This window comes from Ruditapes philippinarum, unplaced genomic scaffold, assembly GCF_026571515.1.
Source record: "Ruditapes philippinarum isolate M1 unplaced genomic scaffold, ASM2657151v2 ctg4793_1_1_1_1, whole genome shotgun sequence".
Taxonomy (NCBI): domain Eukaryota; kingdom Metazoa; phylum Mollusca; class Bivalvia; order Venerida; family Veneridae; genus Ruditapes; species Ruditapes philippinarum.
In genome coordinates, this window is record NW_026862321.1 from 2,900 (window position 1) to 10,555 (window position 7,656).

Consider the following 7,656-nt stretch of genomic DNA (forward strand, 5'->3'; position numbering starts at 1 on the left):
AATTTATGAATTTTTCTTTAGGGTTTTTTTATTTGAGTTGGGAAATTTGATTCATTTTTTTATTTAAAAAAATTTATTTTTTAAAAAGTTTTGTCAGAAACTGATTTTTTAATTTTGTTTTTAAAAAAAATCACTAAAAATTTTAGCCCAGTTTTTAGCAGAAGTGTGTGTGGGAGCTTAACTTCAGGTTTTTTTTCCGAGGAAATGATTTGTTTTCTTTGAAAATTTTTTTTGATCATTACCCCAACCCATTTTTTTGGTTTTCCCTTTTTAATAAAAATTTTGCGAGATCTTTCAAAATTTCATCATTTACAACTAAACACTGGGCTTTTTAATTCATTTATCCCACGTTAATTTTGGGTTCCCGCCCCTTTTTTTTCAAGTTTTTCGTTTAAAAGGTTTTTCCCTCATGTTTTTTCTTTATTTTAACCCCCGGGGATTGGGGCTGAGAACAATTTTTTTTTTTTCTCAATGGGGTTTGTCAAAAAAGATAAAGGAAAAATTTTGATATTTCTTTTTATTTCCTTTTTGCCATGCTGTCTGGTTTAGGACCAAAAAATTTAGATAATTTTAATATCTCTTTTTCAATCTTCCCAAAGTTTAATCACGAGATTTTTTGTATGTGCACTGTTTTAAAACCAATAGGGGGGGTTTCCCAAACATTAACCCTTTTATTAGGGTAGCAAAATGGTCACGTGTTACTTTTTTCCGTTTGAAGTTTTAAAACCCGGGTCAGTTTTTTTTAATATAAATACCACATTTTTCCCTTTTTTTTGGGTTTTTGACTACATTTAAAAAAGTTTTTCCCCTACATGGTCGGTTCAAATTTACTAAAATTTTTAAACCAAAGTGTTTAGGATGGGTAAGAAAAATTTTTGCGCATCACGATTAAAAGTTTATCAATGTGAAAGTTTTTTATCTCCTAGAAACACTGTGGTTTTTGTCATTTCAGCATATTTTTGACAGAAAATCAGGAAAACTATTTTTCAAGAATTTTTTAAGTAAATTTTGGCCTTCGTTTTGGATGGGGGGAGGGCTATTTTAAAAAAAAAACCCCCCAAAGGGGGGTTTTAAAAATCACCAACACTAAAGATTTCAGTAAAGAAAATTTGAATTGTTTTTAAAGTCTCCCCTCTCTTTTCTTTACGGTTTAATTTTTATTTTTTTTGAGGTCCTTTTGAAAATGGGAAAACCACCACCTTTTCTCTTTAATCCCCAGGAAAAATGAGAGATTTTATTAAACCCTTAGGGCCCAAATTCACTAAGACACACTTTGTCTACTTTACTCCAAGCCAGGTTTTCCCGTTTTTAAAAACATGTCCCAAGGGCATTTGGAAAAAAATAAAGCATAGATGGGCCCAACGTTTTGTTTTAAACCCATCTGCAGTTTAAACAAAAAATATTTAAAATATAGTTTTTAACCACTGATGTAGTGTTAGAAAAGGTTTAAATTGAATCAAATTTTCCTTTAAAAACTTTCTCCCCGGTTTTAAGTTCAACCCCCTTAAATTTCTGTTTTTATTCAACGTTAAAGGGTTTTAATTTGATTAAGTTTTTTTTCAGATTATTTTAAAGGGAATTTCCTTTTATTTGATCCCCCTTCTCTTCTTTTTAAAAAAATTTTTTCCACCCCTTTTGGGAAATTTTTAAAATTGAAAAAGGGTTTTAACCTTTTAAAATTTTAATTGGGGAAACATTAAATTAAACCATGTTGTCTAATAATAAAATTTTAAAGCTTTGAAAATAAACATTTTCCCTTTTTCATTCGAAACCAAAAGAATTGGTGGGGGGGGGGTGTGGGATAAGCAAAGAAGAAAAATTTTCTGATTGATTGATTGAGTGTTTGGGTTGATTGATTTTTTTTAGACCGGGCGGTCAATGATAAACCACGAAAAATGCCAAACAAATTTATTTCCCGTAGGGTCTTTTTCCTGAAACAGGGCTCTAATACACTATAGATTTCAAAAGGGGGTTTGGGAACCAGTCCCCAGGGTTTAATTGAAGAAAATTCTTTTTCTTTTACATTTCCCAGTGTAAGGGACTGATAAATGCGAAATTACCTGGGTTTTACCAGTTTTAACCCCTTAGGGTTTGGTTTTAAACAACACTGGAAAGGGTTTTGAAAAAATTTTTCCCAAAATTTTTTTTCCTTTTGGGAAAAACAAAAACCCGGGAAATTTTAGGCAGTGGGGGCAGGGGTTCAGTTTTGGTTTTTAAAACCCAAAAATGAAAACTTTTTTCGCGCCAAAATTTTTTTTTAAGTTTTAAAAAATTGATGAAAAAAACCAAGAACAATATATTTTTTGAAAAACCCTTTTTAAAATTTTTTTACCACAAAAAAATTTAAAAAAAATTGTTATTCAAAGGAAGGGAAATAAGGGGGGGGGGGGGGGTTTTTTTTTTTCCGGGAAACAGGGAATAATTTTCCGGGTTTTTTTCCCCCTTTAAAATTTTAATTTTGCCCCCAATTTTAATTTGCGCCCTATTATTTCATTTTAATTAAAAACCTAATAAAGGGGAAATATTGTATGGACTATTGTATTTTATCCTGATCAAAATAAGTGGATTTATTTCATCCAAAAACTTTCGATTTTAAGACACAAATGCAAAATATTGGAGCCCGTGGTATGACAAAAATAACCTGATAGGAATTTTTATCAGGCAAAACCCACTTTATAACATGTGATTACCTCTTTTGTCAGTGATTTTATCTTGAACTTTAATGATATATAACTGCATAACTTGCTATATAATAAAGGAGAACTACTTTTGAGAACATACAGGGTTTGTTCTACCATATTTGGCAAACCTTTGGTCATTTCTTTTAAAAAAAAAGACTTCAAAAATAAATAAAGAAAAAAAACTTTGACAAAAGTTATCCTCTCTCACTGACCACTCTTATACCAGGCAATCACTTAACAGGATGTGATAATATACAAATATGGACTTTTTAGCTGTTGAATATTATGTGATATGTACTGGAAAAATTAATATTGACCGAGGCGATAGCCGAGGTCAATATTAATTTTTCAGTACATATCACATCATATTCAACAGCTAAAAAGTATATATCTGTTTTATTATATGATCTATAAATAGCTTTTATATTGCTTATCACATCTGCCATTGCATACGACGGAAATCATTGTTTTTCAGCTTGTCTACTGTTCCATAATTTGGCCCTTTCCATTGCATGCTAATCCCTGTTTTTCTCTAAAATGAAAAGGGTAACTAAAATAGACGAAATTTGACTCTTATGTACACCCATCATAATAATAACAACAAACTTTTTGGCGTGACATCACGTCAAAGTCTCGCGTCTTTTAGGGATTTCAGAAATCTATTTTTAGAAGAACAACCGGTGAATATACTCTGAAAATCTATTTTTAGAAAAAAAACAGTGAATATACTCTGATATTGACCTGTTATTTTTTTACAAAAAGTTGCTTGTTATCCAATCAGGGAAAGGCATTTCAAAGCTATTTATAGATTATATAATAACGACTTATATCCTTTCAATACATTATTTATATACTCTATATAAATTATTAACTACATGTTGGATCGAATATTCAAATAAATCTTATATGTAATGTATTCATATTTGACAGGTCAATAAACTCAGACTATAAAAGTATTTCGACCACGTGATTTGATATGTAAAACACAGAGTGTAATCTTTGATAAAGTATATATAATATAAATATTTGACATTCAAAAAAAGTCTGTTTCGGTACAATTTTGATTGAAAATGACTGACAACCATGTTAAAATCAAATTATATTAACATACTGGACCCTATGTCAACAGGTTGGCATTTTGTACATTCGATTTCTTAAAACATAAGCTTAATAATGCATTGTTAAATTTTATATCTATGAATTTACTAAATTGTGGTAGACTTATACTTGATATATTGGGAGAAAAAAGAACTAAGTCATCAACTCCCAGCATTGAATTGCTATTTACATGGTTAGTTAATTGCTAGGTTAGACTGATTTACCATATATACATACTATTAAAGAATGATAAATGATGTGTTTTAAAGTAGGCAAATATTCAATTACCAATTTTTATGGCCAAACACGATCACATATTTTCGGCCCTTTCCATAAGGACCTCGGACACAATTGAATATTATGTCAGAGGGACATTAAACTGGCTTATTGAATATTTGTCTACTTTAAAACACATCATCTATCGAGTCACCGTACCTGTGCTCGACCAGTCCATTGCTCGACCAATACTTCTTAATTGAAAAAAACCCTCGGAGTTTGTGTGTGCTATTTATAGCTGACATTTAACATCTACACCACGTACAAGTTAGAACTTGACAATTTTGCAGACGATAATAAACAGTACAAAAATACATGTCTATAATAAAAGTTGCAGTAAAAAACTATTAAAAGGACTGAAATAATGATAATTTAGGGCAAATTGGGAGAATGCTTTGTTAAATGTCCTTTGCTCTTATGTTTTTTTATTGAGTTTCATGGGAAAGACCCCCACAAATAATCAAAACCCGGCTTCCCATACAAGGCAATGGCTATGAACATGTAAACAGATATGGCAGCTGTCCGGTTACAAATAGGGAACACACCACTAAAAGGGCAGACCAACTGTATATTACATCAAGTGTCACACTTTACTATGTTTGCAGTGATAGAATATGAGAATAAGTAATCTCAAACTCCCCAGTAAAAAAGCAAAAAGGAAAAAAAAACCTCTTTAAATCACTCAATTTGTCAATGTCTAACATTTCCTTCCTATCATAGTTATCTCATATTTACATCCATACTCACTAAAACATAAATGTTCCAAAATAGATTTGAAATAAAATTGTTAAACACAAAAAGTCATATCTGTTTTTTCAAAAATAAAAGTTCTGATAAAAATAAAACAACCTGGTCGAGCACTGGTTACGTTGCTTGAAAAATATAGTGGTTTTAGGCCCTATGTACAACTCCTTGGTAAATGGTATCCTAATCTGTATCATTAAAACGCTTTTGTTTATAATGAGTTTTGAAGGCTAAGCTTTGTAACAAAAATAAGTTTCCGAGCAATCTTTTTGTTTTGAAAGAGTTTTTATGTGATTTTGTGAAATACTGGTTGAGCACTGGTCCGGTGACTCTAACATATTTCATGTTTATCCTTCATTATCTGATATTTGACAGTTTTCATGCATAATATTAAATGTAAAAATATGAAATGTTAAATAACTTTTTTCACGGCTAATTATTAAACTCAAGCCACCTGCATGTTTGAACTCAAGCTCACTAGACTTTGGTTTTTCAGCGTATAACTCAGCTTTCAAATATAAATGAGTGGAAAATATCTAATCAAAACCGTTAATAACAGTGAACTATAATTATACATGTATAACATCATATAATATATATAAGTCACCAATAATTTGAAATAAAATAAAACAATAAATTGTCGTCTGCTATCACTTCCGTGACAAGATAACATATTGTAAAGACATTTTTTAAAACATTCGAAATATAGAATAAATACATTTCCAATAAATCAAAATCTTACCATTCTATCACTACTTCTAAAGAATTTGCATCAAAAGCAAAAACAAACAAAAACGAAAAGTGTTTTACAAAAATGTTCCATCTCTGGTGAATATACCCGGACAACTGAAACAAACATTATATATCTATAAATAGAAATTTATTACTTTTTGACAAGCATAGCCAACCAGGGGAGGAGCCAGGATTAAAGGTAAGACAGTGCATATTATCACGGGGGAGGAACGGTTACACGAAGGGTGGAGTAATTACAATAACAGTTGTCACGGAGTTTATGGAACTTTTCATATGTGATCTTCTTCGTTGCCATACCTTATTACCTAATTATAATGGAAAGTTGCAAATGTAATGCCCAGGCTTATAGATTACACGATTTTCTAAATGTCACGGCCGGAGTTCTTGCGATAACTCTGAAAATGTCCTAGAGTTCTTATGATAACTTTTGTTACTGCCAGTATGTTTCAAGATTGTGCAATGTTACGGCACGTTTTAGTTATTTTATTTGTCAATAAGTGTGTAAATCATAATGAAGCGTAAAGTACGTAGAACGCTTATCATTTGCACAAGCATTTGGTTATATAATGTTGGTTTTGGTTGAACTTCAGTTCAAGAGATAGGTTTTCTTATCTCCGTTTCTTTTTTTTCAATTTATAGAATTTTTTGCTAACACATGTTTTGTAGACTATAAAAAAGGCTAAATATAGAAGATTAACTTACAAGATAAAAATATGCTTTGAATTCAATACTGGCAGTTTAAGAGAACATTAAGTTACAATATGTTATTGATCTGTCGAAACAAATTGCATGTAAATGGTTTGCAGCAAAATATGAAGTAGTACCTGCCTATATACCTACCCACCTGCATGCCTACCTACCTGACTTCCTACCTGTATGACTACCTACCTGCATGCCTACCTACCTGACTGCATATCTGCCTGCCTACCTGACTGCACACCTGCCTACCCACATACCTACCTGCCTGCCTACCTACCTGACTGCCAATCTGCTTGCCTGCCTGCCTACCTATCTAACTACTTGTTTACCTGACTGACTGCCTACCTACCTGCCTGTCCACCTACCTACCTGCCTGCCTGCCTACCTAACCGCCTGTCTGCCTGTCTGCCTTCCTACCTACCTACCTACCTACGTGCCTTCCTACCTACTTACCTACCTGACTGCCTATACCTACTTTCCACCTAAGCCCCCGTACCGGTAACAAATATGCTCCTTCAGCATAATCTTTATATATTATATACTTAATTCAAACAAACCGAGAAGGAAGTGACGTTATGTCAGTGAGCGACGCCCGTCATGTCATTGTATGTTGTCGTCTGCATCATTCGTTTATTCGTTATTCACTTAATCTTTATATACTTAATTAAAACAAACCAAAAAGGAAGTGACGTTATGTCAGTGAGCGACGCCCGTCATGACGTTGTATGTCGTCTTCCGCGTTATTCGTTAGTGTTAACTCCATTAGGTCGATATGCTTTTTTAACATATTTTTCACAGATTTTCGATTGTTTTGTTTTAATTGCCCGGTCCCGTACAGTGACTGTTTTCGTGCACTGCAGATATTACATGAGAGTAATTGATAAAAAGCAAGAGTTATATATCACTTTAAGGTGAAAACTGCCTCAAATAAGAAAACAAAAGAAAAAGGCCGTGTGACCGGCGTGACTGTCTTAAAAACGACTCATTATACAGTTACCTTAGTAACGTAAAACCGGCGCGCGACAAAAAATTGGGTAAGTTCATTTATGTGATGCATCACAGTATCCTTTAAGCACTACACATAAACGTCAAAATTCAGGGAAACTGTGTTTACGTATTCCTGACGTCACTAGAAAATATGACGTCATTTGCCCTATTGTTACTTTTCCGTGTGGTCGTCAGAGAGTTGACGTTAAATTGGCATTAGGGTCTAGTATTTTTGTAATCTTTTTTTTAAACCAATAAAACTATTAAATGGCGCCGTAACTCTTTATAAGTAGTGTTCATAATTTAGTTTGTTACACAACTGGTACTCTACTTTCCTATGATTATATTTTTCAACACATCAAAATACAGCTGAAGGGATGGATGTTCAAAACACTTCATGATCTTCAAAATGCAGTGG